Source organism: Danio rerio, chromosome 13 (assembly GCF_052040795.2).
Source record: "Danio rerio strain M-AB ecotype USA chromosome 13, GRCz13ab, whole genome shotgun sequence".
Classification (NCBI taxonomy): domain Eukaryota; kingdom Metazoa; phylum Chordata; class Actinopteri; order Cypriniformes; family Danionidae; genus Danio; species Danio rerio.
The window spans coordinates 53,952,896-53,972,148 of NC_141033.1; the positions used below are offsets into that span (position 1 = coordinate 53,952,896).

Here is a 19,253-nt window from a genome sequence, read left to right on the forward strand (position 1 = left end):
TGTGTGTTGTGCAGTGCTGGGTTAATTAGGTACAAGGTAACTGGGTACTGTAAATAAGGTACTTCTCAGCTTAAAATACAAGTAAAGTAAGGGATTACTGTTCATTTTCAGCTCATTAAGTAGGGTATATGCCGAGCTAGTGTTGTTGCCATATTGATAAACTTCCGGTGAGCTGTTATTGTGGGGTTTTTTCCATCTTATACGGTTCCTTTTACAGCATCAATGTTGTATTGTCATTAAAATACAATCAGTTAAACAGACTTTGGCATTCATTTAGTTGCCCAAGCGTAAAACCTGACAAAAAGCCGTTACTCTCCCGTCAGAATCGGCAGGCTAGCGCAGAAGCTCCATTGAATATACTGTGGTAAAATAAATGCTCATATTATAAAAATATGGCGGGGGGAAATGTAATGTAATGCAGTGCTTCTTGTACAATCTGAGACCCACTTTATATCAGATATCACTCAGCCAGTGGAGATCGCCGATTTAAAGAAAACAGACCTTAAACATGCCGATTTTGCATTGCCATACAGTTCACTGGAACGCTTACCCCAGCTTACTGGCAAATTAAAAGTCCTATTAGCATGCTTCGGCATATTCCCTATTACAGTTATTAATGGTAAACTTGATTAAATACTGTAATTAAGTCTAACAGTTCTGTATAAATCAGTTTAGAGAAGTGGAGTACTTTTTCTTATTTAAATATTCATTCATTTTCCTTCGGCTTAGTCCCTTTATTCATGAACCGCCAACTTATCCAGCATGTTTTACGCAGCGGATGCCCTTCCAGTTGCAATCCAGTACTGAGAAACACCTCTCACATCCACACACATACACTACGGCCAGAGGCGCAACTGCACATTTGCTGATGGGTATGCGGCTTCAACCTTTGCGCGCCCCCCCTTCAATCTAACTATATTTTATAACAGGCAAGTTATAAAATGTGGAAAATATTTCCATCAATAAATTAAAGATATTTTTTCATAAAGATATCAATACGCTTCAAAAAATACAGTGTCGCAGTTCTGAACACAACTGAAATAGTATGAAGTAGTAAAAGGTATAATTACATTAAGCATGTTAAGTCGCAAAGAAATGCATCTTATACCACCCCAAATTTCTTCTCAATTTAATTTTCCCTCACTAAATGATTATAGCACCTTGACTAGCCTTGCTTTTGGACTTTTTTACTACATTTGTCAAAACAAAATGAAAGACATTGGAGTCCTAAAGGACAAAAGAACATTGCGATTACTTCTCACATGCAGACTGTGAGAAGTGTAAGGTCTGTCTCTGCAAGAACAATTGACTGAAACTGCTAAAAGTGAAATAAAAAAGACTGATTCATATATCCATCATCATCTTTATCCTCTGCAGCAATGATAGGCTGTCTTTTTCTCAGTAATCTATATGTGGAGTTTATGTGCAGGAGCGCCCTCCAGTGTCCAGTATGAATGACATGGAAATAACATTACAGTGTTTGTAAAGACGGTCAAATGTTTAGTGTAAAAAAAACAGAAACAAACTGTGTGAAATGTTCTATTTAATTGAAATGTTATAACTTTGTTTGTAGCTAAAATTAAAATAGTTTTGAGCTACGAAGTTACCAAAAGGCCTGATGAATCAATATGATGCATAATAAATTCATAAAAACATGTATATGGTATGAAAAATGGGGGGGAGGGGTGGAATAATTTTTTAATTTAATAAAATACAATACTATACGTGTATAAAATGCTAAATAAACATTTTTAACAATATATATATATATATGTATATATATATATATATATATATATATATATATATATATATATATATATATATATATATATATATATATATATATATTATTTGAAACTTTTAATATGGATAATTTCAAAAATAGTTTTGGCACAATGGCGCCCCCCATGTGTGGCGCCCCTATGCGCAGCATATACTGCATACCCCCTTTTTGCGTCACTGACTACGGCCACTTTATATTCCCCTATAGCGCATGTGTTTGGACTGTGGGGGAAACCGGAGCACCCAGAGGAAACCCATGCCAACACGGGGAGAACATGCAAACTCCACACAGAAATGCCAACTGACCCAGCCGAGACTCAAATTCTTGCTATATATATGTGTGTGTATATGTTATAAACACACACACACACACATATATACATATATAGTGCACAATCTCATTTGCATTTATAGCGATAGTGACCAAAATTACACAATTACGATCAAAGCCTAAAATCTGCAGTTTCAGAGAGCTATTAAACATTAAATGTGCTGTATTTTGAGCTGAAACTTCACACACACACTCCGTGCACATCAGAGACTATTATAAATCTTATAAAAAGTGTCATAATAGCTGCCCTTTTCATTTGTAATACTGCTTTTTGCAGACTGTTTGCATTGCATGACGGCTACAGAACTGCAAATGAGATTTAAATTTTTGTCAAACCCCAAATGACCTGCTGTTTAAATACTTTATTAAAGTACCTTACTGTGTTTGTGTTCGTCTTCGTGGCTTTGTGTGTTGTTATTCAGCCACAGAATTAGACAGTAGAGGCGTACTTAATGCCTCGGTTTCTCAAATACCTGCAAGAGGCAAAATATTGTTCCAGTGTTGCAGTGTTTAGTGTTCTGCGTAGTGTGAAATGAAATTACCCAGAGATTAAACCTCATAGAAACAGCAGTCATTTGATTTTCGGCTTACTTTATTATGCGGCACGTCTTAGATTTTCCATTCTGCCTTGCTGGATTTATTATTTATTATTTTGTGTTTTGTTTCCAGGCTTTCATAAAAGGGTTTTCATGGAGAAACAACAGCTGAAAGACAGTGTGTTTTTTCTTCTTCTTCAGTAGCAGCGGAGGTGTTTCACTCCAGAGAAAACTTTTAAAGTGCACAAGTAAAAACTAATAAGGTTGTTCTCGAATGGCAGCGCAAGGGTCGTGATTTTATTAGCGCTGCTAATGCTTTGTTTTAGAGATTTGTACAAACCAACTTTTTAAAATTTATTCTTGAACTGCATCATTTGCAGATATGATTTTTTAAAAAAGCGTTTCCTTATAGAGATGCGTTGTCAAGGTGAAATATTCTGCATTTTAAAGGGGAACAAGAATGCACCTTTTCATTAGATATGATATAAGTGTGTGTGTGTGTGTGTGTGAAGTTTCAGCTCAAAATAGCACACAAATAATGTCAACAACTCTCTGAAACTCACCCTTTCAGACTTTGATCCTAGTTGTGGTTATTTGGTGACTGTCGCTTTAAATTCAAATGAGATTTGCTCTTCTCAGAAGAGGGCGGAGCTACAAGTGCCTGTGAGTCAGCATAGTGGCAGTTTCAAAACTCTAATGGCACATGACTGCTTCTCACTCAGGGCTGCTGGTTATGCTAATGAGGGAGAGATGGGCACTAGTGGGCGGGGCTTTCCCCCTCTGATGACACAAACAAAGGGAGAATGTCAATCAAAGCGTTTCTTGTTTTCATCAAGAGTGATTAATAAAAATACATTTAATTCCTTTTCACCATTAGAGGCTGGCTATATTCACACACTGCCGCCATACAACCCTTATACAAATATATTTTTTCATAATGGGCCACCTTTAAAGCCAAATATTATTACCCCTGCAGATGTTTTATTTTTTATTTTTTTTAATGACTTGAGTTTTACCTGTTAATAAGAGTGTTAAGCCAAGTCTTAAAAATTCGACTACTTTATTAGCGTTGTTGATTTTATTGTTAAAATGTTAATGTATCAATAGCATTTTTATTGGCAAGGTGGGAAAGTGAGGTAATTGGGTTGTGTACGAATCATAAGAATTGCATAATCAGCTTGAAGATAAAATGAAGAGAATTAAGAACAGTAGGTCTCCAGGAGCAGATTGTCAGACCTTTGAAATAGTGTTGTGGTCTCACACACACACACACACACACACACACACACACGCACACGCACACGCACACACACACACACACAAACAAACACTGTAATGTTATTTCCATGTCATTCATACTGGACACTGGAGGGCGCTCTTGCACATAGGGATGTAACGGTATTGTAAATACCGTCATACCGCAATATTATTTTTTTTCGATATTACCGAAGTCGCATGACTCGGTAAATCTATAGGTCTTCTGAGAAAATTTGCTTAGGCGAATGAAGCGAACGGGAGGTAGCGAAAACTACAATACCCATCAGCCCATGCTTGACCATCATCCCTTGCGGTCTGTTGTCGCTACAGATCCAGTAATGCGGAAATGGAGTGTGCTGCTAGAAGCGGGGATGAAAAGAGCTGGAAAACTCTAAGGCCCCGTTTACACTAATGCGTTTTAGTTTAAAAACGCATAAGTTTTGCTACGGTTACGCCAACCGTCCACACTACGCCGGAGTTCTCGAGCGCCGAAAACGGAGCGTTTCGAAATGTGTGGATAATGTCTCAGTGTGGATAATGGAAAACGGAGACATCTGAAAACGGAGGCGGGGCTGCAGACGTTCGCCTCTCTGATTGGGGCTTTTCCTGAATATTAAGTAGCCTAACACGCACAGTTCAGTCCTGCGTCCTCTCCTTGTAAGTTCAGACTTCGCAAGTTTGATCAAGGCTGCAGTCTCTTCTTCTCAGTTTGATATGGAAAAGCAGACTATACCGAGGACACGGGTAAATCTTCAAAGGGAACAGTGTACTTTATAACTTCATTCACATCACCCTGGCTTCGTTGTTTCACTTTATCAACAATAAAATGTAAACATGATTTAAGGAACTGCCTATTTTCATTTTAATATTAGCAACTTAGACAGCAGAAATGTTGAGGCGTCGTGCTGCATAAGATGAGCGTCATCTTCACTGTGTGGATATTTATAACAAAACGGAGCCGATAACAACTGCCTCCTTTCAATTTCAGTGAAAATACGAAACACAGCCTCTCTTTTGCTGAATATCAGTTTTAATAATCGCTAATGGCCATTTTAAAAGTATAACATACAATAAGTTTATACATTATAGGAATTAAAGGCAAGCGATCAGTCAATATACAGAATGTACGTGGTTACATTAATCATTAACTTATCTTTGCGCTCAGCCAAAACACGTTACCTGAGAACAAGTCAGGGAATATGTCGTTAGATAAAGACAACAAGATAAATGAAATATCACGTTTAATAAATATAGTGAGATTAGATCCAGCGGGAGATGCTTGATGAGAAGTCCGACTAGCAGAGCTCTCATCTGTGTAGATGGGCTGAGTGTGATTAAATGTTGAATGTGATGAGTTTTCAACAATACTAAATTGAAACTTTATTTTTTTACATGGTTTAATAATTTTTTGTTATTAAAATTGAATTCCTGTTTCAAAGCTTACAGATAGATGACTAAATTGTATGTCATTGACACTTTTGGCACTTTTTTGGAGTATTTTCATAAGTTTTGTTTTTTCCTGTAAATGATTCAATAAATACCGTACCGTGACATTCATACCGAGGTATTACCGTACCGTGAAATTCTGATACCGTTACATCCCTACTTGCACATAAACTCCACATATAGATTACTGAGAAAAAGACAGGCTATCATTGCTGCAGAGGATAAAGATGATGATGGATATATGAATCAGTCATGAACACAATAAACAAATGCAACAAACTGTAATATATACTGTAGTGTACTTTACTGTAACTGCAGTCTATTGTAGTATAATAGCTGTAGAAAACAGTGTTTACTAATATAGTTGTTGTGTTACCATAGCAACTATAGAATCACCACAACAGATTAATTGCTATAGTTGTTGTGTTACCATAGCAACTATAAAACAACACAACAGAATAGTTACTATAGATATTGCGTTACCATAGCAACTATAGAATCACAGCAACAGATTAATTGCTACAGTTGTTGTGTTACCATAGCAACTATAGAAACAACGCAACAGATAATTTACTACAATTGTTGAGTTACTATAGCGACTATAGTCACTGCAACAGATTAGTTACTATAGTTATTGTGTTACCATAGCAACTATAGAATCACCACAACAGATTAATTATTATAGTTGTTGTTACCATAGCAACTATAGAATCAACGCAACAGATGAATTGCTATAGTTGTTGTTACCATAGCAACTATAGAATCACCACAACAGATTAGTTACGATAGTTGTTGCGTTACCATAGCAACTATAGAATCACCGCAACAGATTAAGTATTTTGTATTATTTTTATTTTTTGTATTATGTTTTTTATGTGAGATCACACAAATATCCAATAAAAATGCAGTTGACAGATTTTTATAAAAGGAGGAGAGTATTTAATGTAGTTTGAGCAATTTAGTCATAAACAAACTGCTTTGACCATTTACTGCCAATTGTTATTCCTAGCTATTAAATAATATCAGTATTTGAATCAAAAGTTAGAACATCTTAAAACATTCCAAACACATTTAGTTGTGTCACATCATTATGTCTCTTAAAGAAAAGCATTAATAGAGACGATGGTCTCGCACAGTCATCAGTAATATATTCTTTCTGATCAAACTGTCATAACAGTGTGATTTTAATGAGTCGCCTCGTGTGTTTTATCCACATTATGTCTCACCGCTGCTTTATTCCTTCAGCCAGCGTAGGCGAACAGCAATCCTTGACCCTTTGGCACAAGAAACTTTCTGAACTTTACTTTTCTCTTGACGTGAGGGATTGTGTGTGTGTTTTTCTGTGGTGGTGGGGGTGTTTTTGAAGTATGCCCTGATTCTGCCTCTGTCCCCCAAGAGCAGAATATATTAAGGTTTAATTTCGGGTCTTGTTTTAATTTAAATGTATTTCATTGAAATGAGACTCTTACTTTTGGTCCTTGGAGATTTTTAAGATAATGAAGGAGGTCATTTGTCTGCCGCTTTGACAAGGTGATGTGTAAAGGACTGATTCCACTCACAAAATATGATAGATGTGAAACACCAGCCGATGACGGATCCTGATAAAGGACTGCTTTTATAAATGCCGCCGTCATGAAACAACCAGAGCAGGGTTTCTGCAGAGTTTGTGAGGGTAAATGATGATAAAGTCCTTGTCTAATACCTAGACTTTGGGTTAGACATTTGAATAGCACTTTACTTGAAGGGGTGTTCATAAGACTGTCATAAAACCTTTATATTGTTATTGAGATTTCATGCTTATGACAACTGTCATTAAGAGTTATTCACTCAGGTATGATATTTTAAATGTAATGTGTATTTATATAGCGCATTTATCATGTATGGCCATACACCGAAGCGCTGGTCTCTCCACACCACCAACAGTGTGCAGCTCCACTTTGATGATGCTCCGGCAGCCACAGGACAACAGCACCAGTGCTTCATCACACATCAGCTATAGGTGGAGTGGAGAGACAGTGATAGAGCCAGTTCAGTGGATGGGGATGATTGGGAGGCCATGATGTGGAAGGGCTGATGGAGAGAGTTTGGCCAGGACAATGGGGTTACACCCCTGCTCTTTCACGAGAAGTGCCATGGGATTATTAGTGAGCACAGATAGTCAGGACCTCAGTTTAATGTCTCATTCAAAAGACGGCGCTCACTGACAGTATAGTGTCCCCTTCACTAAATGCAAAGATGATATTGTTTGTTATGATAACTTGATGTCAACAAATACATCACATGCTGTTTTTGTCCTTGTCATTCCAACTTGACGTTATAAAGACAACAAAACTTGTGATGAAGCCATTAAAATTACGTCATGAATTTAATAACGTCATTTGCAGATATGATTTTTTTTAAAGCGCTTCCTAATAAAGATGCGTTGTCAAGGGTAAATATTCTACATTTTAAAGGGGAGCTATTATGCACCGTTTTGCAAGATGTAAAATAAGTGTGTGTGTGTGTGTATGTGTGCGTGTGTGTGTGTGTGAAGTTTCAGCTCAAAATAGCACACATAATGTCAATAACTCTGAATCTGACCTTTTCTAGCTTTGATCCTATTTGTGGTGTTTTGGTGACTGTCGCTTTAAATTCAAATGAGATTGTGCTCTTTTCAGAAGAGGGCGGAGCTACGAATGCCTGTGAGTCAGCAAAGTGGCAGTTTCAAAACTCTAATGGCACATGACTGCTTCTTACTCAGGGCTGCTGGTTATGCTAATGAGATGGAGAGATGGGCACTAGTGGGCGGGGTTTTCCCCCTCTGATGATACGAACAAAGGGAGAATGTCAATCAAAGTGTTTCTGCAGACTGTTTTCATCAAGAGTGTTTATTAAAAGTACATTTAATTTCTTTTTACCATTAGTGGCTGGTTATATTCACACACTGCCGCCATACAACCCTTATATTTTTTCATAATGGGCCACCTTTAAAGCCAAATATTATTACCCCTGCAGATGTTATATTTTTTCCCCAAGCTGCCTAGCGACCTTCTTGCTGTGAGGCGACAGCACTTCCTACTGTGCCACTGCTTCGCCATGTGTGAAAAAGACCTGTCTAACAGAAATACTTCAACAATGGTGTCGTCCTTCCTCCAGCGTGCAAAACACACTACAATATTGATTCAGCATTTGTTTTTACCTGCGTCACTCTCTCGTGCGCACATGAACGCAAGAAGAGCCTCGGCTGGGTCAGTTGGTGTTTCTGAGCGGAGTTTGCATGTTCTCCCCATGTTCGCGTGTGTTTCTGCTCTGGTTTCCCCCACAAGTCCAAAGACTAGGGATGTAACGGTATCAAAATTTCACGATACGGTAATACCTCGGTATGAATGGCACGGTACGGTATTTAATGAATCATTTAAAGGAAAAACAAAACTATTGAAGAGACTCAAAAAAAGTGCCAGAATGTTCAGGTTACCTCAACACTGAACAGATCAATGACATACAAATGATCTATCTGTAAACTTTCAAGCAGGAACTTAAATTATTCAATTTTAATAACAAAAAATATTAAACCATGTAAAAAAAACACCACTCAAAAGGACAAGCCATGAGTGAGATAGAGGTCTCTTGGTGGTACAAGTCAATGTCTCCATCAATCAGAGCAGTGTGCTGTGTTCTGCTGTCCCCTTGACTAAAGGAATCCCCATCATGTTAGTCGTATTCCCCGACTTGTATTTCAGCACAGTCTGGCAAGGCCTGCACATCCTTTTTTCTGTCAACTTTTCTTCTTTCTTGTTTTTTTTTTCAGAGAGAAACTGAAATGCTTCCACACATCTGATTTAAAACCCGCTTTAGGTTCGACCATTTTTAGCTCTTTTTCTTTGCCGCTACTAGCAGCAGCCTCCATTTCCGCATTACTGGATCTGTAGCGACAACAGACCGCAAAGGATGATGGCCACGCCTGGGCTGATGAAAATTGTTGTTTCCGTTACCTCCCATTCGCTCCATTCGCCTGAGCAAACTTCTCACCAAAAGACCTATGAATTTATTGAGTCACAACCACGGTAATATTAAAAGAAATTGATATTGCGGTATGACGGTATTTACAATGTTGTTACATCCCTACCAAAGACATTTGTTATAGAAAAAAAATTAGCCTAAATTGTCTGTAGTGTATGTGTGTGCATGGGTGTTTCACAGTGATGGGTTGCGGCTGGAAGGGCACTTGCTGCGTCAAACATATGTTGGATAAGTTGGCGGTTCATTCCGCTGTGGCGACCCCAGATTAATAAAGGGACTAAGCCGAAAATAAATGAAGGAATGAACTTTTTTTTTTTAGTCTTATGCCTTACATACATTAAGATCACTTACTTTAATCATTACTATTGGAATGTGAAGAGACTTTCAACCAGCACAACAACACATGTTGCTAAAGACAATCCCCTACTGCAGCTTTAAAGGGTCACGAAACACCAGAACACATGTGTTTGAGCTGTTGACAGTAGTATATGTGTCCCACACTGCTAAAAACACTATTAGGACACCTATATTTCACTAAAAAGTGTAAATTGGTTGTTTTTGCGTTATTTCAAGCAAATTCGTACTTCCAGTTTGAAACTAATTTTTGAAGCTGCGTCACGGTCATGACATAATAGCGTGTATTCCAGCGTGCAGACTGGACGTCTGTGCCAGAGTGTGTCTTATTACGTCTTACAGTGTGCTGCATTAATGCATGAGTAAGGCTTGGTCCAATCAGCGCGCTCTATTGTGCAACTTCATTAATATTCATTACTGTCACAGTGTTTAGACGACAGAGACGCCACGTTGTGTTGGCAAAACAAGCGTGAAGTGTTGCTTTATAGTTTGCTGCAGTTCAGTTTTGTTTTCATTTTCTCTCTGTGAGAGCTCAGCTGGAGTCACGTGTGGATTAACAGTGTACGCGATGCTCGACAACAATAACTTACGTGTCTAAGGAGGATTATTGTTTACCTGAGAGCTGTTCTCATCTGCAAACGCTGAGATCCGGATTCGCTTGTAGTCTTCTCTTCATAAAGACGCGGCTCTAGTTGCTGGTGATTGTCCTGTCTCTACAGATTTGGTAAGTGAGCGAGCAGTGCTCTTTGTTTATTCAGTTTGTTCGTATCGAACTAAGTTAACTATTGCACCGAGTGTAAACATGTTAGCACCACAACCAAACTTTAACCTCGTGTAGGGTTTTCACCGCATTTAGTGACCGGAATAACACACGCGGCTTTCTGACGCTACCTGCCGTGTGCATCTAAGTTTCCGGGAAATGCTGAGGGTTCTTTCTCTCACTCGCCATGCGGTATCAAACATTGCATGAAAAATACACGCTTACAGCAGTTCCTCGAATCAAATATCTCGTTTGTCGCAAGGGACATGAATGAATTCCCTGAATGAAAGAGCCAAACTGCAGTTAAAGTCCAACATTTAATCATTTGGCAAATAATTTGACTACAGATGTCCATGTAGGTTAAACACCCTCACTTTCTCCTGTGTGTTTATTTTGACTCTGAAACTCGCGCGTGCCCAAATAGACACTCCCACACCCTCCCACTTTAGTTCCTCCGACACTCCCCCCTAAACAGAGCCGGACACGCCCACTTTTCTGACTTTTTCCAAAGTAGAGGTGTGAAAACACCCTGCTGAAACGAGGGGGTTTCATGGCCCTTTAAGACCTTTTTAGGGCCTTAATTCATGCAAAAGCTCTAATATAGACCCACAGAAATCATGTTGATGCAGATACACGCCATCTGATTGGTCAGTCAGGGGGGCATTTTTAGGAAGCAGTTTCCCTGCTTCATTTGCGCTCACAAATTGACTCGTGGCTAATGGTGATTCAGGGTAAACAAAAATCTAAATCATCCTCGTTGGTCAGATTAAGCCATTAGCTCAGCGGCTGGAGTTAAATGCAGAGAAATGACTCATTTAATGTCTGATTACCGAATAATAGAGTGCTATAAACAATAGCCCACTCTCTCTCTCTGCACCGCATCGCCTCGCTTAGTTTTTTTTCTGCAAAGATAGCAGCCTACATCTTCACGGATAGATGTGGACTGTTTTATTCTTATTAAAAAAACAGCACAATGCATTTGACGCTCAGTTATTAAAACGCTCTTCATTCTGCGGATGCGTCTTCATTATGCATGTGCAGATAACGCTGCCTCATTTGCTCACAAACCCCCTCAATTTTTCCCCGAAGTCGATAATGCAGCATTTTTATTTTCTCCCTCGCAGGCGCTCGGATGACAAGAGCGCACCGTCTTCTGCGGATTACAAAGGTTAATCATCAATTTGAGGCTTATTATGGGCAAACAGTAGCAGGACTACTCTAACAGAATTGAAGCTGCCGGTAGATGGAGCAGATATAATCGAGCGGGCCGCGAACAGTGTAAATTGAAGTCCCTGTTGCATGATGATTAGAAGGTGTTTGATGGCTTAAACACATCTCTGTTGGATCATTGAAAACACACGGAGCAATCACGAGTCGCTGGGCCGTATTGATCCGTCAGGAGGGACTCGGGTGAATACTATAGTAGCCTGCCTGAGAGAGCAGCATTGTGGGATTGCGTTTTGGATTCTGAAGATGGCATCGAGCTTGTAAATAGCACAATTACTAATGTGATTACTGAGGTTTGGTTTAATTAACTCCATCTCATTCTTCTGCTGTTTGCTGGCGCTCTTAAACAATGTTACTAGCAACAGCACGTTGAAGATTTAAGCACCGATAGAAACGCCTGTACGCAACTAAAATCATTGTTGCAGATTATTGCTATACACTCACTGGCCATTTTATTAGGTACACCTGTCTGACTGCTCGTTAACGCAAATTTGATTTGTAATCAGCCAATCACATGGCAGCAGCTCAATGCATTTAGGCATGTAGACATGTGCTGTTTCTCAATTCCAAGAACGCAGAGAACGGACTTGTGTTCTTGTGGAGAGCGGTCTTGCCAGGTGTCCTCGGAAGAACGAACTCAGGAGACCGCGAGGGCAGAGAACGCTTCCTTTGAGAATTGAGATGCTGCGTTCTTCCTGATGGTCATGTGACCTTCACGTCTTTTAAATGGTAAATTATTCAAACATTACAGCCTTCATACAACGATTTATTGTTTTTCCCCTTTTCAAAATATATACTTTGCATAAAAAAATTATAAATATATATTGCACAATATAAATAAAACAGATTTTAATACGAATTTTAGCAAACAAACACCCTTAATGTGTTTATTTCTTTATTAAGATGTCCATGGTAATATTTACTTTCACCGTTTTATTTAGAGAAACTCCTGAGGTAAATAAGTCATATCTCTGAACTTTAATAATAAATCTTGATAAAATGCTGCGCTTCGCACCTCCAGCCGCAATGACTTCTGGGACTTCCAAAGCGAATTCAATGCTCAAGTCTGCATCATTGCATCCTCGATATCAAGAACACATCCGGGAAGTTTCACCCGTCCTCCGTACTTGCGGTCTTGAGTATTGGAGCTGAACTTAGGCAGCTGATGATGACGCTGCACGAGAACACGAGGACGCAAGACCGCTGAAGAACGCATATTGAGAAACAGCCATGGTCAAGACAAACATCGGGCTTGTGCTGTCATTATGGCTAAGAGGAAATTAACATGTGATATGATTGATCGCAGCTGGTCCCTTATCCGTCATCTGCAATAATCCAATCAGATAGATTGAAGCCTACAATAAATAGACTGATTTTACCATACTGCCTTATATTCATTTTGGATGAATCTCTCTTCCACCCAATCTCCTCCTTTACCAGGGGGAGCTCCCGAGACCACCCAGACCTCAGACCCCCTCACATGCTCATTGACCTGGAGCTCAGGATTCTTTCATGGGACAGAAATGTTCCTAAACACACATACTAATATTGTTTTTTGAGAGAATGTCTTGTTATACTGTGGTATTATTTTTCATTAAAGTTTTTGGAAAATAATTGAAGTTTAATATTGGGTATGCAACATGTTCTAAAGTCGCACACACAAGTATTAATAATCCTTTTTATATATGTTTTTTTTTTCTGTGAAATAAATCCATGACCTTTACTTCTCTTCTGTCATTGCGAAACAGAAATGCTTTTTGTACTTTAAATTGTTGTCTTGTTTCTAGAACATGTACGGTGCATCCGGAAAGCATTGATAGCGCTTCACTTTTTCCACATGTTTTTATGTTACGGGCTTATTCCAAAATGGATTAAATTGATTGATTTCCTCAACATTCTACACACAATCCCCCATAATGAATATGTGGAATAAGAGTTTTTGAAATTGTTGCAGATTTATTAAAAATAATCAGCTGATAAATCACATGTATTTTTTCAGTATTACAGTAGTACATTCAGTATTTTACAGCCTTTGCTCAACACTTTGTTGATGCACCTTTGGCAGCGATTACAGCCTTAAGTCTTTCTGAATATGATGACACAAGCTCTGCACACCTGTCTTTGGGAATTTCTGCCCGTTCCTCTTTGCAGAACCTCTCAAGCTCTATCAGGTTGGATGGGAAGTGACGGTGTACAGCCATTTTCAGATCTCTCCAGAGATGTTCAATAGGATTTAGGTCTGGGCTCTGGCTGGGCCACTCGAGGACATCCACCGAGTTGTAGTGAAGCCGCTCCATTGATATTTTGGTGGTGTGCTTTGGGTCATTGTCCTGCTGGAAGATGAAGCGTGGGTCCAGTCTGAGGTGGAGAGCACTCTTGTGCAGGTCTTCATTCAGGATGTCTCTGTACATCGCTGCATTCATCTTTCCCTCTATCCTGACTAGTCTTCCAGTTCCTGCTGCTGAAACACATCCCCACAGCATGATGCCAACACCACCATGCTTCACTGTAGGGATGCTGTTAGCCTGCTGATGAGCGCTGCCTGCTTTTCTCCAAACGTAACGCCTGGCGTTCACTCCAAATAGTTCAGTTTGAGTATCATCAGAGCAGAGAGTTTAGTTTCTGATGCTCTGAGAGTCCTTCAGATGGCAAACTCCAGGTGGGGAGTTTCTTCCGTCTGGCCTCTCTAACATGCAGGTGGATTGCTGCACGGATGGTTGTCCTTCTGTAAGCTTCTCCTCTCTCCACAGAAGAACGCTGGAGCTCAGACTGAGTGACCATCGGGATATTGATCACCTCCCTGACTAAGGCCCTTCTCCCCGGATCACTCAGCTTAGATGGCCGGCCAGCTCTAGGAAGAGTTCTGGTGGTTAAACATCTTCCACTTACGAATGATGGAGGCCGCTGTGCTCATTGGATCTTTCAGAGCAGCAGAATTGTTTCTGTAACCTTCCCCAGCCTTGTGCCTCAAGACAATCCTGTCCCGGAGGTCATCTTAAATCAAGAAGCATTTTATATGTAACTCTGCCGCTCATACATCACCCAACCCGCTCCGAGCTGGTATAGAACCGGTAACCTTCCGCATAGGAGTCGGTTGCTCTACCAAGGAGGCTAAAGACTATGGCCTCTAGCGTCTGTCGCTAGAGCACCTTTAGAGGTCAGAGGAGTGAGGTTTACCTGCACAGCACACACTAGCTGGCCTCCGTTACACTCACCCCCCTAAACCTCACTCCCATCCGGGTCACGGCAACAATGCAACCCCACTGGTCCTACGCCACCCAACCTGCTCCGAGCTGGTATCGAAACAGCGACCTTCCGCATGGGAGTCGGGTGCTCTACCAAGGAGGCTAAAGACTATGGCCTCTAGCGTCTGTTTCTTTAGCACTTTTAGAGGTCAGAGGAGTGAGGTTTACCTGCACAGCACTTACTAGCTGGCCTCCGTTACATATAGACAAACAAAAAAAAATAGAGATAACAAACCAAAATGAGTTTTTTTTCCTAAAACAAGCAAAATAACCTGCTAAACATTATTTTACCTACTCCATTGGCAGATTATTTAGCTTGTTTTAAGGTAAAACTCACTTAATTTTCACTCATTATTTCTCAATACAAGACAATATTTCCTGCTCGTCCAGACCAGTCATGTCCAAACTCAGTCCTGGAGGTCCTGGAGTCCCAATCAGACACACCTGGGCTAAATAACGAAGCTCTTACTAGACTTTCTAGAACAGGGGTGTGCAAACTCGGTCCTGGAGGGCTGCTGTCCTGGAAGGTTTAGTTCAGGGGTCTCAAACTCGTGGCCCGCGGGCCATTTGCGGCCCTCAGTGCAATATTTTGTGGCCCGCGCCGACCACTGTCCTCTGACGCTCCCCGCTCCGCTGATTCTATCCGAACACAGCGCGCTTGTCTCTCAATGCGCGTTGTCGCGCGCGTTCTGATCAGCTGTGTTGCCGCGCGCGTACTCAAGAGCGGTGTTATCGTGCGCCTACTGAAGGGCGGGACCGAGGGTGTGTCGCGTCGCGGGGGCACTTTTGATCATTTTGGAAGGGCACTTTCTATCCAAGACTAAAAAGGGCATGTACACTGCACAGGTTGAGCCCTATGTGTGCACGTGCCTGCCCTGCATCTTATATATATTGATATTATAGGTAGATACAGACTGGTACAGACTGATGTGACTGGAGTGGGGTGGGGGTGTTTTATTTATACATATATACGCATTTTTTTAGGTGAGGGAATGGAAGTTTTGAGTGAGTTCCCCCACTTTTTTCCCTAGGACTTCAATAAGTCAAAGTACAGGTCTAGACTTAATGATGATCATCTTCAAGCCATACTGAGGGTCTCAACTGCTTCCGCTCTAAAGCCAAATGTGGTTCAGATTTGTGAGAAGAAGCGCTGTCAAGTCTCTGGCAGCAAGGAGTAGGCAAAAGATGCCCTGCATGTTCAGAAGAACTGTTCATAATCTTCACTCAATGTTCTATTAATGTTCAGGACACTTCATGTTCAGAAGAAATAATTAAAACTGTTAATAATGACATTTGAGGACTTTTTTTTGTGAAATCCCTTATGTGGCCCAGCCTTACCCAGACTTTGCCTCCTGCGGCCCCCAGGTAAATTGAGTTTGAGACCCCTGGTTTAGTTCCAACCCTAATCAAACACACCTGAACATGCTAATAAAGCTCTCACTAGATATACTAAAAGCTTCTTGGCAAGTGTGTTGAGGCAGGTTGGAGCTAGATTCAGCAGGACACTGACCTTCCAGGACCGAGTTTGGACACCCCTGTTCTAGAACATCCTTGCAGGTGTGTTGAGGCGAGTTGAAGCTAAAATCTGCAGGACACCACGAGTTTGGACAGGCCTGGTCTAGACAATGCTTCTTGATTTAAGAGTTTTTAGATATTTGGACTAGAAACAAGACAAAAACTCTAAGTAGGGAAGGTTTTTTTTGCATTTCTCTTAATATCTTCAGATTTTGTGCATATATTTTTGCCTTTAAATAGTTTCACATCATCACCATCATCATCTATGTTTCTTTTCCTCGGTCCACACAAAGCATCCAGAAACAAGTGCTAACTCATGAAAATATGGTGGTTTAATGTGACGGATGTCAGGCGTCGGTTCGCTTTGCACATGAGCACCTGTGTTCATTACATTACATAAGAGTCTGAAGCGCCTTGTCAAAGAGCCCGATGGAAAGTGGATGCAGCTGTTTCAACTCTTACCGTGATTTCACTCACATTTTACACTGCGTGGCTCTCAGCCAGGCTCTTGAGGAGAGATTCTGATGTAAGTATTTGGCGCAGCGTCGCTTTCTGAATTATTCTGATTCTTGCTTTGCTTTTTTAGCTGCTTTAGTCGTTGTGTCTTCAGGATGTTTTTGATAGAGCAGGTTAGTATAGAATGTGCCAGCCTGATCTCTCAGTAAGTATTTTACGTTTTGCCAGTTTAGTGGCTAATTTGTACGAATTCATACGAGTTCAGTCATACGAAATTGTACGATTTTAAATAGGAGGCGTGGCACCTAACCCCACCCCTAAACCCAACCGTCATTGGGGGATGAGCAAATCGTACTAAATTGTACAAATTAGATTCATAAGAATTAGCCACTAAATTAAAAAGTTACGAAGTGCCATGAGAATGTGTTGAATGTGCACTGAAAATGAGTCTCTTTAATATTTTGTATTATTTTATAGTACAAAATGATACAGAAAGCATTTTTTTCTGAAATATAAAAAAATTAAAATAAATGAAATGCATGTTTTTCTGACCTCTTTTTTTCAGAAAACATGCAGTTTTTTGTCTTTATTCACAAATTGTTTAGATATTTGCAAATATTGTTTAATTTGAGTTCTTGTATTGTATCTAGTCCAAATATTTATAAAAATCTGTAATCAAGAAGTATTTTCTAGATTAACAAAAAATATTGTCTCGTTTTCAAAAATAATATCTGAATTAGGTGAGTTTTTTCCTTAGAACTACCAAATAATCTGACAATTATTTAGATTATTTTAATAAAAAATCTCACTTAATTTTTATTTATTGTTTCTAAAGTCAAAACAATATTTTGTGCTTGTCTAGAAAATGCTTCTTGATTTAAGAATATTTAGATATTTGGACTAGAAAAAAGACAAAAACTCTAAGAAACACATTTTTTGCAGTGTAAAGATCATATTAAATGAAATATTTGCAGGTTGTATGTTTGTAGTTTTTTCTTTTTCATCATGGTTTCTTCAACGTCTCTATAAAGCTGTGGTTAAGCAGGCTAGTGAAGAATGTGATTTTGTGTCATTTTCTAGTACTGAGATGATGCAGAAAGCAGTTTTTTCTGAAATATAAAAAAAATGTCCAGTTTCTTTTAGCACTAAAAATAAACTGCATGCTTTCTGATCTAATTAGGTTTTTTCTTCATGAAAACATGCAGTTTTGTATCTTTATTTAATCTTTATTTGTAATGTTGCTACACTGCAAAAACTGCTTGTGTTGCTTAGAGCTTTTGTCTTGTTATCTGCAAGTTCTTAAATCAAGAAGCATTTTCTAGACAGGCAAAACATATTTCTTGTCTTCACTTTTAGTATTAATGCGTCAAAATAAAGTCGTTTTTTCCTTAACTCAAGCTAAATTATGGCGTACACAGAATTTCTCTTTGAAATAAATTTGTTTTTGACAGTAACATTGGGCATTCGTTTGGAATCATCGCGCACATTACAACAAGTCATCTCTCCGCGTTATAGTTCAAATTGAAAATAAACATAATTTATTTAATCTGAAAAGCGTTCAGCATGTTTCACAAACACTGTCATAAGCATTACAATGTCTTCCAAAGCGGACTGTCGGACAATGTTACAAAAACTTTGCTACGGTTGATAATGAGCTTTAAGCCCATCATTGTGTGCGTCTTCACCCCAAATACAGCCTATTATATTATTACGTAATATAACCTATGATCACACACACACACACACACACACACACACATATATATATATATATATATATATATATATATATATATATATATATATATATATATATATATAAAACTATGTATATATATATATATTGTTACGTCCTGACCAGTCTAGGGTTGGTGGGAACAATAACAAAAGTATAAATAAATAGATAAATTTATATTCAATTTAGGGTTTTCTTCTTCTCCTGACCCAACTCACAATGATTACAACGTTTATCAAGAAGTAACAAGGTTTATAATTTCCTAGACAGCAAAGATATTAGAAGCATCTCTTCGGAAGGGAATCCAGGCCAAAATAATAAACAAAAAGACAGCTAACTTGCGGGGAAATATTTCTAACTTACCTGCTCAAATCAAAAGTACCCCAAATAAAATTACAGCAAACTTACCTTTCTCCCTCGCTGCCACAAACCAGGAGAAAACGTTTTTAAAGTAAATGGCGATTCCCAACATACCGCTTCTATTTAAAACCAAAATAATATATATATATATATATATATATATATATATATATATATATATATATATATATATATATATATATATATATATATATATATATATATATATATATATATATATATATAC

The 19,253-nt window shown here is 39.0% G+C and overlaps 1 protein-coding gene across 2 annotated transcripts in view; it reads left to right on the forward strand.

The window, feature by feature from the left end:
• Nucleotides 1–19,253, forward strand: part of hs3st1l1 (heparan sulfate (glucosamine) 3-O-sulfotransferase 1-like1) — a 128,709-nt gene that overhangs the window by 37,773 nt on the left and 71,683 nt on the right. The gene's annotated exons all lie outside the window — the stretch shown is intronic.